The 27168-nt window shown below is 38.9% G+C and overlaps 1 protein-coding gene across 3 annotated transcripts in view; it reads left to right on the forward strand.

Moving 5' to 3' along the window:
* Positions 1-27168, forward strand: part of galnt18b (UDP-N-acetyl-alpha-D-galactosamine:polypeptide N-acetylgalactosaminyltransferase 18b) — a 121692-nt gene that overhangs the window by 25451 nt on the left and 69073 nt on the right. Inside the window, exon 1 of one of the 3 annotated variants that reach the window (XM_057834216.1) lies at positions 1282-2368. The exons of 1 other annotated variant lie outside the window; for it this stretch is intronic. The gene's annotated coding sequence lies outside the window, so the exon portion shown is untranslated. Of the gene's footprint in view, positions 1-1281; positions 2369-19345; positions 19430-27168 lie in introns of those variants that run through there. One more of the 3 variants, XM_057834210.1, reaches the window with a different exon arrangement.

Below are 27168 nucleotides of genomic sequence, written 5' to 3' on the forward strand. Positions count from 1 at the left end.
TCCTTTTTTGCCCTGGCTGTGTGTTTGGGATCATTGTAATGCTGAAAGACCCAGCCACGTCTCATCTTCAATGCCCTTGCTGATGGAAGGAGATTTTCACTCAAAATCTCTCGATACATGGCCCTATTCATTCTTTCCTTTACACATATCAGTCGTCCTGGTCCCTTTGCAGAAAAGCAGCCCCAAAGCATGATGTTTCCACCTCCATGCTTCACAGTGGGTATGGTGTTCTTCAGATGCAATTGTTTCTTCCAAAAAGTTCTATTTTGGTTTCATCTGACCATAACACATTCTCCCAGTCCTCTTCTGGATCATCCAAATGCTCTCTAGCGAACCGCAGATGGGCCTGGACGTGTACTTTCTTCAGCAGGGGGACATGTCTCGCAGTGCAGGATTGGAGTCCCTTGCGGCGCATTGTGTTACTGATAGTAACCTTTGTTACTGTCGTCCCAGCTCTCTGTAGGTCATTCACTAGGTCCCCCCGTGTGGTTCTGGGATTTTTGCTCACCATTCATGTTATCATTTTGACGCCATGGGGTGAGATCTTGCACGGAGCCCCAGATCGAGGGAGATTATCAGTGGTCTTGTATGTATTCCATTTTCTAATAATTGCTACCACAGTTGATTTCTTTACACCAAGCGTTTTACCTATTGCAGATTCAGTCGTCTCAGCCTGGTGCAGGTCTACAATTTTGTCTCTGGTGTCCTTCGATAGCTCTTTGGTGTTGGTCATAGTGGAGTTTGGAGTGTGACTGACTGAGTTTGTGGACATGTGTCTTTTATACCGATAATGAGTTAAAACAGGTGCCATTAATACAGGTAACGAGTGGAGCCTCGGTAGACCTCGTTAGAAAAAGTTAGACCTCTTTGACAGCCAGAAATCTTGCTTGTTTGTAGGTGACCAAATACTTATTTTCCACTCTAATTTGGAAATGAATTCTTTAAAAATCAAACAATGTGATTTTCTGTTTTTTTTTTCCCACATTCTGTCTGTCATGGTTGAGGTTTACCCATGTTGACAATTACAGGTCTCTCTAATCTTTTCAAATAGGAGAACTTACACAATTGGTGGTTGACTAAATACTTATTTTTCCCCACTGTAGATAGTTCAATATCTGAAGTTTTGTCAGAAATCCACTTAATTTCCTCCTTAAAAGAATCCGTTTTTTCTAACAGGAAACAATGTTTTTACTGGTCCGTAAATGTCACCAATACGTTCTATACTGTATGTGGCTTAATGTGGATTGGTCGCCTTGTGATGCCGAGCCAATGAGGGGGAAGAAGCAGGAGCTGCAGATGTGACCAGGAAGCGACTCTCTACTTGAAATCTATGACGGAATACAAAGCGTTTATTGTAGATATGTGAATTTCCCAAGGTTTGCCTGGAATACACTTAATCTTCTCATTAAAAGAAAGAGCTTCACTAAAAGCTTTTTTGAAGGAAATGATATTTTCCCGAGTGTGACGAGAAGAGCCATCGTTCAATCAGCAGCCGTGTATTTTTTGAAGGTTCCTCCCACGAAACAGGTCTCGATTGGATCTTTCCCAGACTGATATGCTGAATATATTTGTAGCTGATATATGGAACAATCAATCTGGCAGGTTATAAAATAGCTCTTGCCATAGATTTTTTTCCCGCACCATCTGAAAGGATAATATTGCTCGTGCTAAAAAGTGATTAAAAGTTCATGTAGAGTTCACTAGTGTGTGATCTGTCCCCGCCCACGCTAATGATTACAGTCCTCATGGCCTACTTTTTATTTCCCAAAGCACCGTCGGCCATAAAACGTCCTTTTCTTCAGGACAGCCTAGATGTAGGTAAAGACTCGCGGATGTGAAGTTCACTTTAAATTCCTCTCACTCAAGTTGCCTTCTGCTCTTAAGCTTGTTATTACACAGACTTCTGCCGAAATGATGTTCTTAAAATTCATAGGTGTTTTGATCAAATGTTGTGCATAAGCTGTTCTGTTAGATTTCCTATAAGTGGTTATCTTGTTTTTTCTTGGCAAGAAAATAATTTCAATGCCAACATTAACTCATTGGCTGCTGTTGACAGCGATACGCGTTCAATTCATTTTGACTGGTAGCTTAATTGAAGATTGCGTTAAATGGAATGGTATTGTCATTCAAGGATTTAAAACTTTGAATGAACATGAGAAATTATGTGCAGTTGTACATTGACATACGAACGCATCAACATGCAATCCTTTTGACATTCAACGTAAAATTTGACTCGTCATTTGTCTCAACAGATGACGACATGCTCGAAATACGCCGATTTACAACAGCGTCGCAATTTTATTGTTTTCCTGCAAGACGGCAGCACGGCGGATTTTCTTGTGAAAGAAATCAACATGGGTCCGAGAAGGTTAGTGCAGGTGGTGAAAAAAGGAAAAAGGTGACGCTTATCATTGAAATTAAGATGGAAATGATAGAAAAATATGAGCATACGTCTACGATGTCGACGGTTCTCCTCCAACATCTGTTCGCCAGTCATCATAAAATAAGGTGACAATTATTATTGTTGTAACATCAGCAAGGAAGTCGCCAGCTTCGTCAGGTTTTTAATCATTTATTTCAGAACTTGTGCAACACAACACAACTACTGTCTTCGTAGTCGATGCCAACAATAACAGAACATGAAAAGAGAAAATAAAAACTCCCCACTCTTCCGTACCTCTTTCACTTTCTCGTCAATCATGCGGTGCGTTCAGGAACAGCATGCAAAACACAACCGCCACATTAAAACCCGATTCGTTATATGGTAAATGGTAAAATTGTTATTTGGAATTGTACCTGCAGTGTTTATGAAAGAATTAGCGTATGAATTTATCGAATTATAATATATTCTTATAGGAAAATCCCACTCAACGTACAACCATTTCGACTTACAAACCAGGTGCCGCAACAAATTAAAATCGTATGTAGAAATATCACTGTAGTTAACAAAAGAAAATGAAATAACTAAAAAAGTGTTTCATATTGTAGTTTCTTAAAAAGAACTGCCAGAAATGCTATAAAACTAACCAGGTATGCCTTATCAGGGTTCATTTGTGGAATTTCTTGCTACCTGTAACGAGTCACATGACATTTTGGAGGGGAAAATGACAAACAGTACTCAATTTGGACATTTAGGGATGTACATTTTTTCATAGGAGTGTACTTACTTTTGTTGCCAGGGGTTTAGATATTAATGGCTATATTTTCAGTTACTTTGAGGGGAAAATTAATTAACTCTATTATGTAAGCTGCACACAGACTACTTTTCATTGTGTCAAAGTGTCATTTTGTCAGTGTTGTCCCATGAAAAGGTATACTTAAATATCTGCAGTAATGCGAGGGATGTACTCACTTTTAAATATTTTTCTTTTGAAATTTGAATACAGTTAATTGTGTAAAACGTGTCGGATTGGTTTTACACAGCCTTTGATTCCTTTTTATAATAAAGTGCCTCTGAGTGGTTTTTGACAGCAGATGTTGTAAAGATGTTACAACATTACAACATGCCAAGGTAGCCTGAAGAAATCCTTTCATATGAATTTTTTAGCGTCACCCTGGTATCTAGCCTTTTCCTGTGCCTACTACTTTGTTGGTTTCACCTTGTAGACCTTTCTATAATCCAGATGATGCAATCGGGGGTAACAACTCATCTCGCCACTCAGCAGAGTTGAATCTTTAGTTTCTCTTGTGTGTGCTGCTCTGTGACATCATGTGTGGATGACAAAATCATTTTCGCTTCCTATATTTGTGGCAAGTTAAGGTTAGCCCACTACTTTTGTTTGAAAAATAAATGCATCCAGTTGCCACGACAACCATTTGCTGGGGAATTGTTTCTAAAATATCATTTGCTCTATATTAAGCAGAAGATTTTGTAAGCAAGGGAAAAAATCGGACACATTTACATTGCTCACACTGAAAAAAGTATGTTAATGATGAGCATAACCTACCCTAATGAATAGACATTTTTTGTTTGACATTCCAAAACGTGTTAGATTTGCATTAACTCTAATATTTATCTTGCTCCTCAGTCCCCGACTGGATGAAATGAACAGTATTACCAGCACACAACAGATTTAGGTGGCACATGAAAGAGCATTTGATGCCTGAAGCGGTTTGCCAGCATCCTCCAGCTGTCTGTGGGTCCTCCTGTTGAGACAGCCGGAGCCATCAAATATTCACAAATTCCTCCAGAATGCAAATGCTTAGCATAAAAATAGATTCCATCCATTTCAAGGAGGTGATACAGTGCTGGAGCGAAGTCATTACAAAATCTCCCTGAAGAACTCGGCCGGTATTTGCTCGGGGACGTCTCTGCTGGATTGGAGAGGAAACGGAACAACTGCTGAATGCTTCTGTTGCGTTTTTTACAATTCTGTTTTTCAAGAAAGCAGAGAATGATTTCGAAGAAATGATTTCATTCATGAAACTGCAGCAAATTTGGCCCGATAAATTCTATTTATTTATTTCTATTTACAGTTATAGAGGTCTTCACATATTTTGTAAGTTTGTAAGTTTTTGTAAGGTTTAAATATGCTACGTGACTAATGTTGTCAACAGATCAACAATCTGCTTTAAACCTACCACAAAAAAAAGTATGAAAGGGAAATACATGCAAAAGGAATTTTGCGGCAACGAAAATGTAATAAAAGACTCAATACAAACACAAATAGTAAGCACTCGCCGCTTTTAACCGATGAGCAAATATGTTGGACGTCTCGCTGCGTAGAAGGAATTGCAATAACCTAGTATTCGTCCAGTGGTAATGACAATCATCACCCCAAGCGTCCATTAAACATGGCATCCTCTTTAGGTTAAAACATGTACTAAATGTGATAGATTTTTAAATCAATGGCAATATCTTATGTGTTACTAATAACATATTTTAGTAAAAGAGAACAATTGCGGCTTATTAGAGCCTACAAGTCTATAAGTCCGAGGTTCCCTTTAAGATCTGCCAAAAACCCCCACGGGTAAACTTAAACTGTTCTTACGTAATGGCATCAAGTATCACACGGAGTCTTTGTTGGCAATATATAGTCCTCTGGGGGCTGGTTGAAAATGGCTATGCGAAGCTCTAGCATAGTGCCCTGTAGCATATGAAACTGTAAATATCCCACCTCCATCCATCCAGTCGGTAGACTTTTAACGCATCCCAATGGCAACGTCATCATGCAAAATATTTAAAGAAAACACACTTAAAAAGAATTAATGGAAAATATGAAGTTTGTTTGTCAAAAAAAAAAAAATTTAAAAATGCATGAACAAGCCACTTCAATTTAAAAACCACATGGTTCAAAAAGCACACGTTGTGTCTGTTTAGTACCGACACAATGCAGTATTCAAACACACACACCTACAGTATATCCTGCGGAAAACCCCAATTTGGCCAAATTTCAAAATCACCCTATATGCGTGTGTGATTCATCATTGGAAAGCTTAAAATCTCAATTTTCTGGGGGAAGAAAATTTTTTAACAGGAGGGCATTTAAACAAAAAGATAAAAAGTTTAAACCCTAACTTGAGGTGAGCGCATGAGAAAGCATAATTAAAGACACCATGAGTTTAACGAGATATTATCGCATACTTACCTAGTTTCGATCCAAAAACTCTGTGCCGCATGTCTCACCGAGTGTCAAGACAAAGCTATGAATGGCTACAGCCGGACTTTTGGGGAATTTTATGGGTGAAACACAGTAATATAACAAGGGTCAAAATGCAGAAATCGCAAACATCAATGAGTGGCTGAGATATTCTTTTTCAAATAATTACCCTTTTAAACGTAGTTTTTTTTTTTTTTTTTTTCAATTTGTCTTTGTTTGGATAGATTATTTATCATCTAAAATATCAGAGAAAATGCGACAGTAACATAAAAAAAATACAATTAAGCGATAGTTATGAGATATACTGTATATTCGTGACCTATTTAGAGACACTTTTTTTTCATTGTGAAGTAATTTGTTTAAAAGTGTAAAATATATGCAATTGATTAATTTTATAGTCTTTTTTTTTTTTTTTTTTTTAACTAAGTATTAGACATCAATTAATGATTCTAAGCTAAAAATGATAGACATTTCAAATAATAAATATAATTACTTACTGTACCTTCTTTTTATGGCTGGGTTGAAAAAAAAGCAGTTGTGCAGTGTCTTTAAACAGGGGTCTCCAGGGTAAAACGGACAAATTAAAAATAGCTATGGGGCTTAATGTGCCACGAAACTGCTATGGCAGCATATAGACATATTGTTCTATTAAACACAACAGTTATTTGGGCTTAAAATACAGCAGTTTATTTTACAGAGTGGTGCAAGAGCAGAAACTGCTTTTTCAGCCTTGTCTGTGTTTTCCGCCATACGTATGTATCGTATGTATGTATGCATATATACACGTACCTAAAAACTAAGATCAGTTTCAGATTCCAGACTTGAAGATTTGTTAGATTAGTTAAAAAAAAAAAAAGCTGTCATACCAAACTCAAATAATATCTATGTTCCCCGTTATTTGTTTTTAGATGGTGGAATTGACATTTAATAAAGTGCAGGAACTCAACTCATCTTCTCCCATTAATGACGATAGACATCCAATCTATTTTAACTAAGAGGGACTGCATTCATCACTTCCAAACATCCCAGTTCAAATGGATTGGACGTCTATCGGCATCAATAACAGCAAATAAGCTGATATTTGGACATATTATGGAATATTCACATAATGGACATATAGAGTATTGGACCTTACATCCTTATTTTTCCAAACTCTTAATTCAGCCCCGGCATTAGGTGTTGCTTCATGCCGATTAGGCAGCAAACCAAGTGCAGTACTAAGTAGTGAAATCCATTATTGCTTTAGGGTCTTGTGACTCCTCAGTGTTATGCTGGAGTGATCACATCACACCACTGCTATGTGCTGCTAAAACTCATAGGCAGAATTTTCTCTTAAACATAATAAAATAACAATAATCGCCTGTGGCTATCTGTGTGCTGTTTTTCTAACCCTGCTCTCTGCAAGCATTCGCACTTTTCTGACAAAACATGGCGGGTCCAGCTGTGAGGCAATATTTTGGAAGTGTTCTAGTGAGGGCAGCGGCCGCCGTCAGCGACTCGCCAGAAACGCTTTTCAGTCCGACTGGCCGCTCTTTCAAACAGACAGAGAGTAAAAGTCGACAGTCGTGCGCTATTGTCTGCTCTGCGGTGATAAGCGCTGTGCGGTTCACATTTTTGCAACACAGCGGAGGCTTTGGAGCTAATTATACATCTCATTGTTTCGCCATCAGAAAGTGAAAAGATGTTTTTGAAAAGCAGAAGGCGACACTCAAAGTATGTTGAGGAGTGTACACAAAAAGCCACTAACCTGAAAGCACTATTTTCTTACTCAACCTTAACTTACACCGCTGGCCAAAAGTATTGGCACCCCTGTAACTCTGTCAGATAATGCTCAATTTCTCTCTGGAAATGATTGTAATTACAAATGCTTTGGTAGTAATATCTTCATTTATTTGCCTTGCAATGAGAAAACACAAAAGAATGGAAAAAAAAAAACATCATCATGTTACACAAAACTCCAACAATAGGCCAGACAAAAGTATTGGCACCCTTTGAAAAATCATGTGATGCTTCTCTAATTCGTGTAAATAACAGCACATGTTACTTACCTGTGGCACATAGCAGCTGGTGGCAATAACTAAATCCAACTTGCAGCCAGTTAAATGGATTAAAGTTGACTCAACCTCTGTCCTGTGTCCTTGTGTGTACCACATTGAGCACACAAGAAAAAGAAAAAAAGACCAAAGAACTGTCTGAGGACTTGAGAAGAAAAAAATGCGGAAGCATGGGCAATCTCAAGGCTACAAGTCCATCTCCAGAGACCTGAATGGTCCTGTGTCTACCGTGCGCAGTGTCATCAATAAATGTAAAGCCCATGGCACTGTGGCTAACCTCCCTAGATGTGGACGGAAAAAAAAAATTGACGAGAGATTTCAACGAAAGATTGTGCGGATGGTGAACAAAAAACCTCGGCTAACATCCAAACAAGTTCAAGCTGTCCTGCAGTCCGAGGGTACAGTACAGACACAACAGTGTCAACCCGTACTATCCGTCAGCGTCTGAATGAAAAACGACTCTATGGTAGGATACCTAGGAAGACCCCACTTCAGACACAGAGACATAAAAAAGCCAGGCTGGAATTTGCTGAAACTTACCTGAGAAGCCAAAAACATTTTGGAAGAATGTTCTCTGGACAGATGAGACAAAAGTAGAGCTTTTTGGGAAAATGCATCAACATACAGGGTGACCCAAAAAAAAGTTTACACTGCCATAATACAACTTAAATTCCATGTTTATTCATCTTAGAATTAGAATTTAATCACAAATTATACATCATTGTAAAGAACATGTACAGTACACTCTATTTTTCAATGTGTCCTCCCTTAAGTGTCACAACAGCCTCCAGGTGCCTGCGGAACGCTTGACAGGTCTTCTTTATGTAGGATGCTGTCATCTTTTCCCAAGATCTAACAATGGACCTCTCCAAGGCTGCCACAGAACTCTGGGGTGGCCACATATCACCTTGTCAATCAACTTTTTGGTCCGCACAGACCGGCACTTCCAGGCCCAGGTTTTCGTGAGGCTGTTCCAGTATCTTTCAGATTCTTTTTAACTTTGTAGACTGCACATCTGGATATTCTCAGATTTGCTGCAATCTCAGTAGGTGTCAGACCGGCACGCAGCAATTCAGGTACAGCTAAAGTTTTCTTCATTTTCAGCAGAAGCACAGGAATTGTAGAGACGAGAGATTGCCAGCTGCATTGAGTGACCTTAAAGAATCACTTAAGCATGACAACCTATTTAGATATGTTTCAATGGCTTTTAAACAAGCAGTCAACTGAGTGTAAACTTTTTTTTGGGTCACCCTGTAGAGTTTACTGGGGGGGGCCTTCAAAGAAAAGAACACGGTCCCCGTAGTCAAACATGGCGGAGGTTCCTTGATGTTTTGGTGTTGCTTTGCTGCCTCTGGCACTGGACTGCTTGACCGTGTGCATGGCATTATGAAATCTGAAGACTACCAACAAATTTTGCAGCATAATGTAGGGCCCAGTGTGAGAAAGCTGAGTCTCCCTCAGAAGTCATGGGTCTTCCAACAGGACAATGACCCAAAACACACTTCAAATAGCACCAGAAAATGGTTTGAAAGAAAGCACTGGAGACTTCTAAAGTGGCCAGCAATGAGTCCAGACCTGAATCCCATGGAACATCTGTGGAGAGATCTGAAAGTGGCAGTTTGGAGAAGGCACCCACCAAATCTCAGAGACCTGGAGCAGTTGGCCAAAGAAGAATGGTCTAAAATTCCAGTAGAGCATTGTAAGAAACTCGTTGAAGGATACCGGAAGAGGTTGTTCGCAGTTACTTTGTCTACTTTGTTTACTTGTTGTGTTACCAAGTATTAGGCTGAGGGTGCCAATACTTTTGTCCGGCTCACTTTTGGTGTTTTGTGTAAAATGATCATGTTTGTCTTTTTTTCCCCTCTTTTGTGTTTTTTCATTGCAAGCAAAATAAATGAAGATATTACTACCAAAGCATTTGTAATTGCAATCATTTTTGGGGAGAAATTGAGCATTATCCGACAAAATTGCAGGGGGGCCAATACTTTTGGCCAGCAGTGTATTTGCTACCAATGACAGCAATACACATACCTTAAATTTTAATTGATTCAGTGTTTTTGATGGTGATAAACATCCAAGAGGGAGGACAGGAAAGAAAAGGGTATGACAGCACGCAGTGAGTGCAACATTTTAACTCAATGGGACAGTGACAAATGTACAAGAGAGAAAACAGGAACGACTAAAGTTTGACAGGGAAGGGTAAGTGCTACATTTTAACATTCACTGCCAAGCTCCCAGAATCTAAATGGATTGGACATCTACCGCTGACAAAGGCAGCCATTGAGTTGAAATCAACATTAATCTTGCACCTGGGAAGTAGACTAACTAGTGAGCAATTAGAATATATAGTCTTTACATTTACTAGTTTATCAATAGTAGAGTAAAAGTAACCTGCTTTACGAAACAACTCAGCTCGTGTTCCACAGGAGTACGTAGTATTTGACCCGTTCTCCCTCACCCACTGCATTTATTTTAGTCAATTACATTGGGCCAATACATTCTTTCCTCAAACAGATAACATTAAATTTCAACACCTCCGCCAACATTTCCTCTCGAGCCAATCACTGCACCATTGAGCGTATTGATCCGCACACCTTCAATCAAAGGGAGAGAACAATTCAAAGAAAACATACAACCGGTTGCAACGAAAGCTTGCCCTTCAGGAAAACGGCTCTCACCACAAATGATGTGCTGACACTTCGACATCACAATACCTCACGTTTAACTTCCTCAGCTTTTTGTGTTGTTGAACGGGACAAAAAAAGATCCTGTGGTTTGATAGTTTGGATTCAAAAGATGTTGCTTGATAAAAATGGACAAAAACCTCAAGGGACTCATTAAAAGTCTCCTCAATGAAATCAAGGGCAAACTACAAATACGAATACCCTGAAAGAAATTAGAGCGCAACACATTATTTTGCCTTCATCAGCTCTTAAATGACAAGTAAATTGGGGCAAATAAAAAATGACTTTCAAAAACGGAAGCAAAAAATTAGGTCATACAGACTGGATCTAGTGGATATTCAAATTCAAATCATTTTTAATCTTAGGGTGCTTTCACTCTAGCACTGTTTAGGCTGTTTTAAACGGACCAAGGTTCTTTTTCTCAGATAGTCAGATAACAAAAGCTCAAAAATCGTGGGCTTCGGCAGGGGCGGCACTAGGTTTTAAGAACAGGTGGGCCTTAGCCCCAGAAAATGCACAGGATATAAGTGAACGTAGCGTACAAGCACAAAACTTTACTAACACCTAACAAACACTGATAATGTATTCATTATTGTTATTGTTGTTGTTTCAGTCTATTTTTTAATACAGTGGAACAAGAGGAAAAAAATGGCTACAATTGCAACTTTTGACTGCAAAACACAAAGGTAAACATGCGCAGATATTGTCTGCAGTGTGCAAGCCAGGTTTTTGTTTGTCAAACATGGAGCAGTTGGTTTATTAATTACATGGGACTTTCTGCTGTTAGTCAGGGGCTGGAGCTAATTGTTACTACCAGCAGTGATTAATACTCACTTTCTTGGAAAACCTTCTTATGTCCAAGCTTCATCGATCTATTCAAGCTCTGTTCTGTGTGGGTCTGAGGTGCACACACACATGTGGTACCGACTGCGAACAAGGTCACAGGGAAAAGGCAGATGGGATTTTCAGTGATGTGGGCATTCTCTATATGAACAAGTGGAATGGATTGGATGACAACGCACTGAAGGGGCTCACTACCTTTATCTATGAAGTGAGGGGAAACTATTATTATTTCAAGCATTACTATTATATTATGATCATATTTAAGTTAATAATGATAGGTTATATGTCGTGTGGTCAAATTAATCGCGTTAACGGGCGGTAATTTTATTTTTTTTAATTAATCACGTTTAAATAATTGATGCATCTAACGCATGCGCGGAATGACCCGCTCATGCATTGCCTCAAACAGATTACAATGACGCCGTTTTTTGCACATTGAGAGCTAAGAGGCAGAGAAAGGCGAGTGGACACAGGCGTTCGTTGGACCGCGCCGTTTATTGGCATAAGCTTCGGCAACTCCTTCAAAAAAACATTAAGTATCATTTAGTGAAAGCACAACAAAAATAATATTCATATATCTAAAAAAAAATAATGTTCACAAAAAGAAATAACTGTGCAAAATACACATCAAATTTACTCAGACTTTGGTCAAACTCTATTCAAACATTTCCTTTAGCTCAACAAATACACTGGATGGCAATATTTAGTCACAATATACACACTATCAGAGGTCTCGTACGTTGTGAAGCCAGCACTCAAATGACCGTGAAGTACCAGTAGACGAGGAACTACTGCGTCAGTTGAGGGACAAAACTCACTCATTGGCTTGATTTCTAAGTAATTTAAAAACACGCCATTGACGCCTTGTGGTGTATTTCAATCACTACATTACGTAGTTAAAGACACTGCGGAAGAACGGCAGGGAGCAATGTGATGTCACTGCTCGCAGACGTCAACAATGGCGAGCTACTAGTTTGGGTTTTTTTAAATTGAAAATTTTAGATTATATTAAACCGAAAACATTAAGAGGGTTTTTAATATAAAATTTCTATAACTTGTACTAGCATTTATCTTTTAAGAACTACATGTCTTTATCCGTGGATCCCTTTAACAGAAAGAATGTTAATAATGTTAATGCCATCTGGTGGATTTATTGTTATAATAAACAAATACAATACTTATGTACAGTATGTTGAATGTACTGCATGTCTTGTGTCTTATCTTTCCATTCCAACAATAATTTACAGAAAAATTTAATTGCAATTATAGAATAATTTAGAATATTTTAGGAGGGCTGAAGCCCCCCTAAAATAAGCCTAACAATGCCAATGGGTCTCAGTCGACTTTAAGCGCACTCTCCATTCTGAGGGAGGTATTTCCTCTTCTAAATCTGTCCAATCCATGAGTGCGCCTTTCGTCCACGTGATGCTACTCGGTTTCGGTTGGCTTTCGGTTGGCACAGTGTGAATACCAAACCTTTTCAACAAGTCATTTGCAAGTGTTGTTGCGAGGTATCTTACCAACCTGGTCGTCTTGGTCTAATGCGAAAGTGCCCTTGGTCGTTTTTGCACCTAAATTATGGTAATGAGTTTCAGGAATGTTTTTCTCATGCTCTGAATACAAAGTTGCTCACTTCACTTAACTTGTGGTAAATATTCTTCTTCTAATGTAAAGAACTTATGAGTTTGAAAAAAAAAAATGGTTATCATATCCAACAGTAGAACTGCCAAAGTAGTGGCTGAGAAAGATGAGTGAATGGCCCTCTTCACATTATGGCTTCACAGGCTACATCATCTTATCTCTCTGCTGCGAAATATATTTCTGATTTATATCCCACATGGACGTTTGAAGAGGCTTTCACTCACACTCCACTTTATTAAGAACTGGTCCTGCCCCCATATAAAATGGTGACTCAGTGATTCCCAGCAGATATGAATTTTGTGATATTCTGCATTTATCTCTGAAAGATTTCCAAATGCCTTTGTCACTATAAAGGGTTGCTACTTTAAAGCACAGTTTTCTTTTTTTATTAAAAGTGTGGCCTTGCCTGCAGACGTTGTTCATTCCATTTGATTTATACGATGGCATTCTCTTTTTTTGGGGGGGGTGGGGGTGGGGGTGGGGGGGGTACACTCTCCTACCGTCCTTCCATTCATTTTAGAGTATATCGTTTATATAGTATTCACAGAAAGGCCTAAATCAAGGTTTAAACCAGAAACATTAGTACATATTAACTCATTTACTGCCATTGACGGCCATAGACGTTCAATCCATTTTGACTGGAAAGGCAAACAGTGATTAAAAAAGGCATACATTGATTGATTCATTGTTGATTGATTGACAAAAAGGAATGGCGATTGATTGCCATCAATGGTTGACAGTGAGTTAAAAATTATATTTTGTGATGAATCTCTACCAACAGTTTCCAGTCAAAATGGATTAGATGTCTATTGCTGTCAACGGCAGACAATGAGTTAGTAAATGATACCGGTACATGGTTTGAAACAGAATGTTAGACCAATTGTTCTTTTGCTGAGAAAATCAGCACAGCCGTCTTTGTTCAGCTAGGTCCGTATGCTCCAGTTTTCAAATTTTTTTTTTATTCATTCCATTTCGACTGATGATGGAACAATCACTGCTAGCCCTCCCAGTCGAAATGGATTGGACGTCTATTGCTGTCAATGGCAGTCAATGAGTAAACACTTGAAAATAAAAAAATTAAAAATGTTATAAACCCAATCTTTTCTACCCGATTCCGATATTCATTTTGACAAATGAAAACGGATTGATTTTAAGTTAGTGATAAAAAAAAAGAAAACGAACAAAATAAACCACATTTTGAGGTTTGAAAAAGCCTTTAAACAAGTTGTCTCCAACATTTTTAAAGTGCAACATAGACTAGTAGACTATTTTTTTTCTGATGAACGTACAAAAAGAATGTTGAGAAAATCAGAAGAAGTCAACACCGCCTTTCTATATAATAGCTCTTATTCTCGCCGAGAGGAAAAATGCATGGTGGCTAGTCGCTGACACTTTACTCGCACTAATGACAAAGAATTTCAAAAAAAAAAAAAAAAAGGAATTCTTCTCCCAAAGATGAAAACACACAGCGAACCTTTCTCTCTCCTCTCCCCTTCTTTTCTTCTGAAGGGCAAGAGCGATTTTTGTGTTTAATGAGGAGAGTTGCAGAAAAGGGGTAGAGATGACAAAGGATGCCGCAAGTAAACATGACCCTCCTACTAAATTCTGCCTCTGCATATCCCCTCTTGGGAATAAACAAAGGGAAAGACAAAGCAGCACACAACCTCTCCTCTTTGAAAAGGAAAATGTCAGTGTGATGTGCCAGCCTCTGATGCATCCTAATGAGGGAATATGTCCCCCCTGTCCCTAGCTGCAAAGCACCTACCAGCGGTTGACCAAACATCACTTGTTGTTGATTTTTTGTCGACTGAAATGGGCAAATCTGTCTCAGTGTCTTAGTCATAAGGGTAAATTTTCGTGTTGGATTGCACGTCATTTAAAAAGTTTTACAGGGGCTCCCTGCTGCCCCAAAGTGCTACAAGCACAAAAGACACAATCACAATGTGAAGCACTGAATTCCTCTGCAGGAGATGTATTTGGGAAAAAAATTACTGACAGCATGTGGGGTATTTTCTGCATGAAAACGGCTGAGCGTCAAATATTTTTAAAACACTTGATCTCTTTTGTATGGTGGCTCTTTTCCCTAGCAAGAAATAAATATATTATGATTCACAAGAATGATGAAATCAGAATGTAGTGTACATCAAGGTCTTTTCCTGCCTATTAGTCGCCATCCCAAGGAAAGTTTAATTCATATTGTGACAGCAGCAAAGTGTCTGATGGCTGTACTTTATATGCGGAATGACACCATAGCTGAGGATAAATTGTAAAATGTCTGCCTGTGTTTGGACTGTTAGAGCAGATTTGTTCAAAACGTCTGTCTGATGTCAACTTGATCCTGAGATCTTTTTATCTCTTCACATCCTTTTTGACTTTGTTGTTAGCATGCAGCAGCAGTAGTGTAAGAATCAATGCGCATTTCAGGAAGTGCATGTACATTTGACTTTTCAGTCTGGTAGTTGGTTCTTCTGGGTTTTTCTTTCATCACTTCACTAAGAGCTGAGTCGAGCCAGAATGAGCATTTTAGTAATGCGGAGGCCACTTGGTTCTTAAGAACATTTATTGTTGCTTTTTTTCTTCACCTTTGAAAGCTTTGTGCTGTGCTTCAAAGTCTGGGAGTGGCTTTCCAAATGAACTCCTTCATTTCCAGTCGAAATGGAGTGGACGTCCATCGTCGTCAGTGGTAGTGAAGGACTAAATAGGGCATATTGACCACTGTTGTGTTCAAATGGATTTGACACCAATGATGACAGTCTGCACAAAGAATGCTCTAAGCTGGTGATAGTAGATGTGGCATGTTACGCTTGGTGTTTTTCAAGGGAACAGCTGGCGTAGCTTATTGAAAATGCATTTGCACTTGATTTTAATAAACAAAGTGGCATCTGATAGTCATGGTGTTCACAATCACCCAGCACTATGCATTGAAGATACATTATTAATTTTCAAATTTGAATAATTTTCATCTAAAATCCTTCACAGTGCACTTAACACAGCATGTGCACACAGAACATGTAATTCTATTTGCTTTATATTTGTCGCTAAATCTGTGAGTGTCAATTAACTGCTTGAAGCCTCTCTTTGAAAAAAGGTTCACAATTTGCCAAACTGCTATTTGTTTTGAAGTGAGTTTATTTAAGTTCGCTGCCCTCATACAGCGCTCGTTTCTGAAATAATTAATTCCAACTCAAAGCAAAAAAAATAGCAGAGCAACGAAACACCCGACATTCAGGTCACTTATATAAAAATGCACTTTATTTTATATGACTGTACTTGCTAGCTGTGCTAATCATTTACTATCTATTAGTGTAGGGTGACCATATATTGATTTCCAAAAAAGAGGACACTCTGCTCGGCCTCGAGATACCCAAATTTTACTCGAAATTCACTCAAGGATGCCTTATCACTTCAATATATTTAAACGTGTGCCTCCTCCGTCTGGATAGGAAAAGTCAGTTTTATATATACTTTTTTTCTTTGACTGATTTTTATTTTTTGTGGAGGGATTGAATAATAAAAGACAGAAATCTACCTTCATATTTTCAGTCAGCAACGTCATCATTACACAGACGTTGTTCAAAAACTATTAGCCAAATGTTTTATGAATATAATGCAGACCCATGGAAGCGTAGTCCAGTCAATACACACACGCAGCAGGCTATGTAACGACTAAACATTTTTATGAATCACTATCAATACAATTGTCGTTGACAAATTGTTATTCCCACTCAATTATTATCCTTATTCAATGTTCTAGATTGCATGCAAACAATAACCAAAATAAACTGACAAAATATTCAACCAGCATGTTTCCAAACGCAGCAGTTCAAAACTATATTCACCATAATGCCTAGCATAGCTTAGCTCACTGACAATTACCCTATTAGCAAGCACCTGTAGCTGAGGCTATAATCAAACATTACTTTAAAAGTTTACAATCATCGGCAGTGCAATGATGAGACACCAAACGGGATTTTACAGATCACACCAGTACAAAGCTCCAACGGAAATCAACAGTTGTCGAAAGGTAAATTTAGCAAGTGTACATACCGATGGCCTGTGAGCTCCTGGCGTGACGAAGGTTTGTTTGGGAATGACGCTATGATAAAGCCAGTCTGCGACTGCAACTGCGCATGCATGCGCAAATTGGTATCCGAAGTATTTTCGACTTAATTACTCTTTTGGGTAAATGGGAATCTGATTACATACCTTTTGATCCTAATAAAAGTCTCAACAACTAGGCAGAATCTCTGGGAACACGTCACAGGCAGCACAGTACTCTAGTATTCTGTGCGAAGCGTCAGTCAGTTTCAACACACGTTGAAAATGGTCATAATTGGTCCCGTGAAAAATAATGAAAAACGGACATTTTCATGAACTTAAAAAGACCTAGCCGGACGCCATGAACAGGATATAAAAAGTGGACATCTCCGGGCAAAAGACGACATTTGGTAGTTGACAAATGTGTTAGAACACCAGTCATTAATCATTTCAAGGACAGTATCACCACACTTGACGTCTATTCACAAGTTACCATTAGCTTAATTGCCAGCCCAGGTCACCTAGTCTCTGAGTATCTGTATCTGTTGTGGTAGTTAGTAAAAGAGGAAAATTGACGACAATAAACGTCCAATCCACTACAACTGGGAGGGGCTGGAAGCGATCATTAAATTCGATTAATTTTTTTATTGCCCATCGCGTGTAGACAACACTAATACTTAGGGGTGTGACGAAATATCGAAATGGTGATATATCGTGATACTTTGTATCCCAAAAGGTTATCGATATGCTCCTGCCAAGAATCGAGATATCGTTTTAAAAAGGTGTCAATGTCTAAACAAAAAAATAAAAAGGAACCAACAAGCTGCTACCAAAATCTTTGACCATAATAGTTTCTCAGTTAACTCTAAGGCTGCAATGATGGTGCACGACGCCGAATCCATTTAGACTGGGAACGTTCGTTCATTCGAAGCCAGAGCATTCATAGTCATTCTGTCCGATTTTCAGGGCATTTACACGTCATTTTTTGTTGAGTTTGAGTTATTGCCTATTCATTTGGGTGATTCCCAGGTCACTTCCTGTTCTGTAACTCAAAATAAACAGGAAGTGACCCGTAAAATACCCTAAACTCAACAGGAAGTAACTGAAAATCAACAGGTACTGTAAATGACCTTAAATAGCCCAAAATTACCTCATTGCCTGGAATTGGCTGCCACTGACGGCCATAGACGTTCAATCCGTTTGAAGTGGGAGGGATCCCAGTTCAAATGGATTGGACGTCCACTAGTGATAAACTCATACCAATTCACAGCGGAACCTTGTTTTTCTGTTTATTAGTTGTTTGTAGAATATTGTAGAATGATTTCCTGACCAATGTAATGATAATCGTTGTATCGCCATATCACCAGATCATCGTTATCGTGAGCTTTGTATTGCAAATCGTATCGTATCGTGAGGTACCAAGAAGTTCCCACTCCTACTAATACTACAAGTGCACGTGTAATAGGGGTCGCAAAACATTGTCCTGAGGGCCACAATTGGCCCATGGGCCGCGGGTTTGAAACCAGTGTCCTATATGAATGTAATAAAAACATTTCAGGAAAAAAAAATCATAATTCGTGCATAGTAGAAAAAATGATCTCTTTTATTTACAGTGATCTTTGAGTGCTTGAAAATGTTCAAACAATGTATTTATAGTCTACTCTTGTAGTCAAGTGAGAATTTTGAGAGCTGATTTTGCCAGTTGCAGTGTTGAAGGATTGTGTTTTAGTAATCCTAAAATACATTGTAAATATGCTAAGTCTATTGGCAGCAGTGTGGATGACTGGATGACATTTTACTGTGTTACAGACAGTGTTGTTAATTTTACTTTAAAAAAGTAATTAATTACAGTTACAAATTACTTCTCCCAAAAAGTAATTGCGTTAGTAACTCAGTTACCTGAATGTAAGAGTAATTAGTTACTTGGCAAAGTAACTAGGGATATATATATATATTTTTTTTTTCTCAAAAAAAAAAAAAAAAAAAAAAAAAAAACACACACAGGTCACACAATGTGAAGCTTAAAGGGTTTGGGGGACAATTGGCCCTAACCCAATTCTTTACCCTCCACTTAACTAGACACAAGGGTATTGCGATAACTAGCTAGTAACCTTTGCTATGTGTGGAAGTCATTTAAAGTTGTGAATCAATCGTTAAAGTTGTTAAAATTTCTCCCGTTATTGCATTAGTTCCCTTCTGTCTACTTTAAACATGTGTAAGTTTTAAAACTGTTTCATCATTTAAAGATAGATTTAAGTTAAGATTTTGCCGATTTAGGAGCATTTTAGATTTTAAAAAATTACTTAGGTTCACTAGGAAGGATCTCTACATCAGGGCCTTCCTGAGAGGTCTACTGCTTTAAGATGGCGGCTGTTTACAAACGCATGTAGTCCTTAAAACATGTTGGCAATGCAGCAGTGTTTGTCATTTGCGTCTAGTTCTATAATATGATATCTACCGTGTCATGTGGGCGTAGTTTGTCGGCTATGGCTGCAGTCAGTATTATTGGAGCCACCTAGCATCGCGGTTGCAACGGCGTCTTCCCCACTCCTGCTCAGCTCTCGTCCCCGTGAGTCCGTTTCTCTCAGACTTTTTTTTTTTTTTATTCAACCAACTTAGTAACGCATAGTAACGCACGCCTTTCCCGCCTCAGTAACGGTAACGGCGTTGCCAAGATGAGAAAAGTAATTAATTAGATTACTCATTACTGAAAAAAATAACGCCGTTAGTAACGCCGTTATATTGTAACGCCGTTATTAACAACACTGGTTACAGACAGTTGGGTCATAATTCATTTCACTGTGTATTGTGACCACGGAAATGCATGTTTGATAAAAGTGCATTACCTCCAAGGTGTATGACATGATAATAATAATAATCCTTTCCCTTTGAAATGCTAAGCAGTTTCATCTCTACAGGCTGGAGGGCTTAAATGAATATCATATGATGAAATCTTATTATGCGGACCAATGTTCACTTTGTTAAACTTTCATGGATCAAATATTTCACAGTTCATTTGCATTTGTTGTTTGAATGGAATCTAACAGGTTCAGACTGATTTTTAAAACCAATATAAATGAAGAAAATGGGGAGTTTCAAATCTACCATTTTGTTGTGCTTGTACATTTTGAATGGAAACTTTTTGTACAGCGTGTATAAACTAGGGGTGCAAGGCAGGGGTCGCGTTAACCGAATATTTTCCGTCGTTGACCGGTTTTTTAAAACGGTGACGGAAAAGTCCGTCCGTCATTTTGACAGGTTGCAATTCACACCCCAGACCACAGGGTGGCGAGTGAGCATATTAATTAGCTATTGTCTCTCTTAAAGTGCCTGTGACACGAAAAAGCATGTTTATTTCATAATACACGCGGTATTTTATGCCCCTGTATGATATGGGCCGCTTGGATGTGTGTGGAAGCGATCGCCATTTTTATTAAATTTTTTGAATCCCGCGCCATGAAAATGAGTGACTTCCGGCTTCGGTCTTGCATTGAGGAGGAGGGCGCTGTGACGTGTACGGTAGAAGACGTCCTCTTCACGCTACAGTGTACTGTTGTGTATGAGGACGAAGGATTCAGCTGATTTTGCGGATTAATACGTTTATTTTTCGCATCACGCCAGCCAAACGGCTGCAGAAAAATCATTTTGTATGAGGGAGAGGAGTATGCGCCTTTTTGGAGTTTCAAAAGGTTCCCATTCACCGTGGATATTTACTGTGGGACCATTGGACTTACGAGGAAGTGAGTAAACATCTTGTTTCGTATTATGTCAAATACGAATACAGCGATTACAAAGTAAACACTACAAACTTTCTTTAAATGAAGGACTACTTACATTTGATCATTGATAGGCATGTAAAAAGCTCTCCTAATGCTCATTAGCAGCAGCACGTTAGCTGCACAACAACTCCAGCCACCCTCCTCTGGGAAACGAACTGTAAATTGCTCTCCGCCGGGCGGTTTGCCGATCCGCAATGACAATCGAAAACCGGGTCGTCATGTCAAATAATCCAGGATAGTTATGTGTGATTTTCCGCTTCGAAGACTTTGAAACATCACTCGGTTCGGGTTAGCATGTCGGCTAGCTGTCACGCCTTCTGGTTTGTTTACATTCTCCGAAGCCGGGGAAGGGAAATGACATATGTCCGATTTAGGTGTCATAAAATATCGTTCGGGAGGTGCGACAGTAAAGGTGAAGTCGACAGTTTTGACCATTATGGAGTAATTTTGCCATGTCGTCCTGAATAAATGCATTTTTATTATTTCATATTCCATTCAGCACAAGACTGTTATTTGTCATGACCATGCCATTTATTTAGCAATTGGGGAAAATACTTGGATAAAAAGAATATCCTGTAAAAATATTGAAGTAAAGTGACAGAAACAATGACATATTGCCGCTCTCTTCGTCGCGTTTTCCTCGTTGTGAATAGTTCCCCCTCGACGGGCTGACTGGTCCTTCTCAAGCCATTTATATAGCTATTGGGGAAAAATACTTGGATAAAAAGAATATCCTGTAAAAATATTGGAGTAGAGAGACTGAAACAATGACATTTGCCGGCTCTCTTCGTCGCGTTTTCCTCGTTCTGAATAATTCCCCCTCAATGGGCTGAATAGTAAAACCGATGAGCCCAGTCTACCGCTGACGTCATCCACCTGTTGGGGACGCTAAAGCCCTACAATGGTAGGCGTGGCTAACTGGCAGATTAAAAGACTAATTTCTCGTCATCTGTGCTTTGCTAAATTGTTGTATATAGTTGAATCGTCTCAAAATATGATTCTAATTCACATAATAGTGCCATTTAAGACTTTTTTTTCTCGTGTCATATGCTCTTTAATGCATGACGTTGTTGGCTATTCTGTCAGAATATTGTAGCGTCACCGGGGTCTGGCGGCGGCACCGTGATTGACACATCAACAGGAGGTTCTTATTGGTGCACCCGGTGTGCCAGCGCGTCATCCAATTGGTGGACTAGATTGCCGCCTGTGTATAGACCCCAATCACATGACGTCACAACTCCGCCCCCCTGACTGGAGCCACCATATTGTGTGTCAGCTCGTCGTGTTTACGCATTACCGCTTACGTACATGCCTCCTACTACGGCGTGTTTTTCTGCTCGTTAACATTAATAATCAAAATGGTGAAAGCGTGTGGGGCGGTTGGTTGCAATAACAGAGAAGATAGACGGAGAGACTTGAAGTTCTACCGTATTCTGAGAGACCCGAAGAGGAGAGCGAGATGGACTGCTGTAATTCGACAAGAAATCTGGGCACCAAACAATCACCACAGACTATGTAGTAGTCATTTTATATCTGGTAAGATGCATTTAATATATATTTAGAAGATTTTGGGCTGACAACCACAATTAAGATCATTGTGTGACGTTGGTGATTGGGGTCTATATAGTTGCCTCTTTTTCTTTGGGGGCAGAGTTGTTGTTTTGTTGGTGTTGTTGGCGGTAAGCAGAGTAAAAAGAGGGAGAAAAGTACCACGACTTCCGTGTCTAATTTTTCGCCGCCAAGCAAGCGTTACAATATTAATTAAAAATGAATGAAAACTAAATACTATTGAATATGTCATCATTATCATTTTAAAAATTTAAGTGACGGGTAAAAATAGATTATGACCGGATTTTTATGACCATGTCAGTCAAAATGACAGACAACGAAAATGTCTAGCGCAACCTCTGGTGCAACGATTAATCGATTAACTCGAGTATTCGATTAGAAAAAAAGATTTGAATTAAATTATGCTGCTTTGAGTATCCGTTTAATTAAAGTGGAGTTGCAATGGTTTATTTTGAAAGTGTTTGCATTTAGTTTTATTAATTTGGGTGGATACACTGCCCTCTAGTCTGCCTCATTTCACATGGCTGAATCCAGCTGCTCCATGTTAAGACCAACATAAGCTAAGTTTTTGTTTGAGGTAATGTTTATTTTATTGCATTCGTAATTTAGTTTATAGGTATACTTAGTTATTTATTGTGGGAATATGTGTCTGAACCATTTGTTAAGAACATTGTAAAAAAAAAAAAAAATTTTTAAAGTTAGCGTTTTGTAGCATTTAAGCTAGCGGACATTTTGCTACGTAAGTTAGCCAATTGTTCTATTGTTGTACATAGATTCTTTTTTTTTTTTTTTTTTTGTATACCGTTTGAGGCTCAGCTCAGATATTTTAATTTTTTATGTTCCTTATCCAATTACTCGATTATTCGAACTAAGTGGTTCATCGATTAATCGACTTCTAAAATAATCGACAGCTGCAGCTACAGTATAAACATTGTGCTGTATTCCATAGAGCTACCTCTTTGTTTTCCATGAGTGTTTTCTCCTTATTGTAACTGAATTGACAAAGGTTCAAGGTCATTCATACATATATTTATTACGATGCAGAGGGCGCAAGATGGACCCAAACGCAGGGAAAAACGGGGAGGCAAGGCTGGGTGGTGATCAACTCAAAAAATTGTGGTGACAAAACTCAAAGTACAAACAAAAGTCCAAAAAAGCAAAGTACAAACCAAACTCAAGAGGAGAACTAATAAAGGACTAGGATTCAAAACTTATTTGATTGGAGGAACAAGAACACAAGGGCTTGGATGGAGAAATAGACAGCATATGGGGATCTTAAATACAGACATGGGGTAATGAGACAATGAGGCACAGGTGGGTGTCACAAGAGGCAGCGGATTGGTCAACACACGAGGAGGATGGACATGGTCAGCAACAATACTCAGGTAGGCTGTGGCGTTCCAACGATACTCAATTGGTACCAAGGGGCCCAAAGAGTGCCAAGAAAATATTCCCCACACCATTACACCACCACCAGCCTGAACCGTTGATACAAGGCAGGATGGATCCATGCTTTCATGTTGTTGGCGCCAAATTCTGACCCTACCATCCGAATGTCGCAGCAGAAATTGACACTCATCAGACCAGGCAACGTTTTTCCAATCTTCTATTGTCCAATTTCGATGAGCTTGTGCAAATTGTAGCCTCAGTTTCCTGTTCTTAGCTGAAAGGAGTGGCACCCAGAGTGCTCTTCTGCTGCTGTAGCCCATCTGCCTCAAAGTTCGACGTACTGTGCCTTCAAAGATGCTCTTCTGCCTACCGTGGTTGTAATGGGTGGTTATTTGAGTCACTGTTGCCTTTCTATCAGCTCGAACCATGGCCATTCTCCTCTGACCTCTGGCATCATCAAGGCATTTCCGCCCACAGAACTGCCGTTCACTGGATATTTTTTCTTTTTCGGACTATTCTCCGTAAACCCTAGAGATGGTTGTGTGTGAAAATCCCAGTAGATCAGCAGTTTCTGAAATACTCAGACCAGCCCTTCTGACACCAACAACCATGCCATGTTCAAAGTCACTGAAATCACCTTTCTTCCCCATACTGATGCTCGGTTTGAACTGCAGGAGATTGTCTTAAACCATGTCTACATGCCTAAATGCACTGAGTTGCCGCCATGTGATTGGCTGATTAGAAATGAAGTGTTTACGAGCAGTTGGAGAGGTGTACTTAATAAAGTGGCCGGTGAGTATATATATATATATATATATATATATATATATATATATATATATATATATATATATAATAGTATATCATAGACTTCATAATATATTAACACATTCCCCTTCACTGCATCACGCCTTCCCGAAGGAGGCCGTCCCACACTCCACTTCATTTATTCGCAGTCGGTCACATGCAGCGATCTAACGCCGGATTTAGGTTGAAAAAGTTCCAAAGTTGTACTGCATACAAACAGGAAGGATTATCTCAGGAGTGATTTGTTCGAGGATTCAAGGTAATTATTGTATTTTTCGTACCATGCATGCATTTTGAAACGTTGTGAAAAAAATCAATGGGAGGAATTAACCGCTACGGCATTGGCATTATACTTCGCAATATACAGGACTGTCTCAGATAATTAGAATATTGTGATAAAGTTCTTTACTTTCTGTAATGCAATTAAAAAAACAAAAATGTCATACATTCTGGATTCATTACACATCAACTGAACTATTTCAAGCCTTTTATTATTTTAATATTGCTGAATTTGGCTTACAGCTTAAGAAAACTCAAAAATCCTATCTCAAAATATTAGAATATCATGAAAAAGTATACAAGTAGGCTATTCAACTAATCACCTGAATCATCTAATTAACTCGAAACACCTGCGAGGGTTTCCTGAGCCTTAAAAACACTCAGCTTGGTTCAGTAAACTAAATCACAAGTATGGGGAAGACTGCTGATCTGACTGCTGTCCAGAGGACCATCATTGATACCCTCCATCAGGAGGGTAAGACACAAAAAGAAATTTCTCAAAGAGCAGGCTGTTCACAGAGTGCAGTTTCAAAGCATATCCACAAAAAGTCTGTTGGAAGGGAAAAATGTGGCCGGAAACGCTGCACAACCAAGAGAGATGACCGCAGCCTTAACAAAATTGTGAAGAAGAGCCGCTTCCAGAATTTGGGGGAGCTTCAAAGACAGTGGGCTGAAGCTGGAGTCCAGGTATCAAAAGCCACAGTTCACAGACGTGTCCGGGAAATGGGCTACAATAGCCGTATTCCCATGGTCAAGCCACTTCTGAACTCAAGACAACGGAAGAAGCGTCTGACTTGGGCTATGGAGAAGAAGCACTGGACAGTTGCAGAGTGGTCCAAAGTCCTCTTTTCAGACGAAAGCAAGTTTTGCATTTCATTTGGAAGTCAAGGCGCCAGAGTCTGGAGAAAGGCTGGAGAGGAGCAAAATCCAAGTTGCTTGAAATCCAGTGTGAAGTTCCCACAGTCAGCAATGGTTTGGGGAGCCATGTCAGCTGCTGGTGTTGGTCCACTGTGTTTCATCAAGTCCAGAGTAAATGCAACTGTGTACCAAGAGATTTTAGAGCACTACATGCTTCCATCTGCTGAAAAGCTCTATGGAGATGAGGATTTCATTTTCCAGCATGATCTGGCACCTGCCCACAGTGCCAAAACCACCAGTAACTGGTGCACTGACCATGGCATCACTGTCCTTGATTGGCCTGCTAATTCCCCTGACCTGAACCCCATCGAGAATTTGTGCGGTATAGTTAAGAAGAAGATGAAAGACACCAGACCTACAAATGCAAATGAGCTGAAGGCCGCTATCGAAGCATCCTGGGCATCAATAACACCTCAGCAATGCCACAGGCTGATTGCCTCCATGCCACGCCGGATTGATGCAGTAATCCGTGCAAAAGGATTCCCAACCAAGTACTGAGTGCATCAATGGACATTTTCAAATGTTTGATTTAGTTTTACTGTTATAAAATTATTTTTTTACTTGGTCTGAGGAAGTATTCTAATTTTTTGATATAGGATTTTTGAGGTTTCTTAAACTGTAAGCCAAAATCAGCAATATTCAAATAATAAAAGGCTTGAAATAGTTCAGTTGATGTGTAATGAATCCAGAATGTATGACATTTTTGTTTTTTTTAATTGCATTACAGAGAGTAAAGAACTTTATCACAATATTCTAATTTCCTGAGACAGTCCTGTATATGTAAAATAACTGCTTTTTTTTTAACCAGAATTGAGACTGTTTTACATCCATATCTATAAAAAATTAAGGGATTTAAGCATTTATTCACAAGAATTTTCAACGGTAAAAGCTCTTTGTTTACATATGGCAGCAGCTAATTTGCTTACTGACTAGCATCATAGTTTGCAATATTTACATAAAATAAATGCTAACTGCACAGTTGCTTTGCTTTTAACCAAGAATCGAGACTGTTTTACGTCCATATCAATAAAGAATTCAGGGATTTAAGCATTTATTCACAAGAATTTTCAATGGAAAAAGCTCTTTTGTTCTCTGCTCTGTGTTTCCACTCGGTCAGCTTTGACAGAGATAGACCCCCTATGAATTGGCCCCACGCCCCGTGTCCTATCATATATATATATATATATATATATATATATATATATATATATATATATATATATATATATATATATATATATATATATATATATATATATTAAGCAGAATCCAATACTCAATTTAACAAATGCAAGTGGACAAATTTCAAGTTGGACCTTGCATCCTTTTATTTTTATGGAAAGTGGCCCTGTTCTCAATGGTAACCACATGTCACCATCCAGCTCATTTCTAACTTCTATTAAACGCATTCCAATTCAGTCCTCTAATCCTGCTTGGAATCTTTTAGTTGAACCTTTAATTCAAGCATATTACCATGAAAGTTATAAATATATCTGTGAGCATGGCTTAGTCTTTATTTTTGTGGCAAAATAAAAGGCACAGTCATGTAAAATGTGTGTGTACAGTA

Source organism: Corythoichthys intestinalis, chromosome 1, assembly GCF_030265065.1.
Source record: "Corythoichthys intestinalis isolate RoL2023-P3 chromosome 1, ASM3026506v1, whole genome shotgun sequence".
Classification (NCBI taxonomy): domain Eukaryota; kingdom Metazoa; phylum Chordata; class Actinopteri; order Syngnathiformes; family Syngnathidae; genus Corythoichthys; species Corythoichthys intestinalis.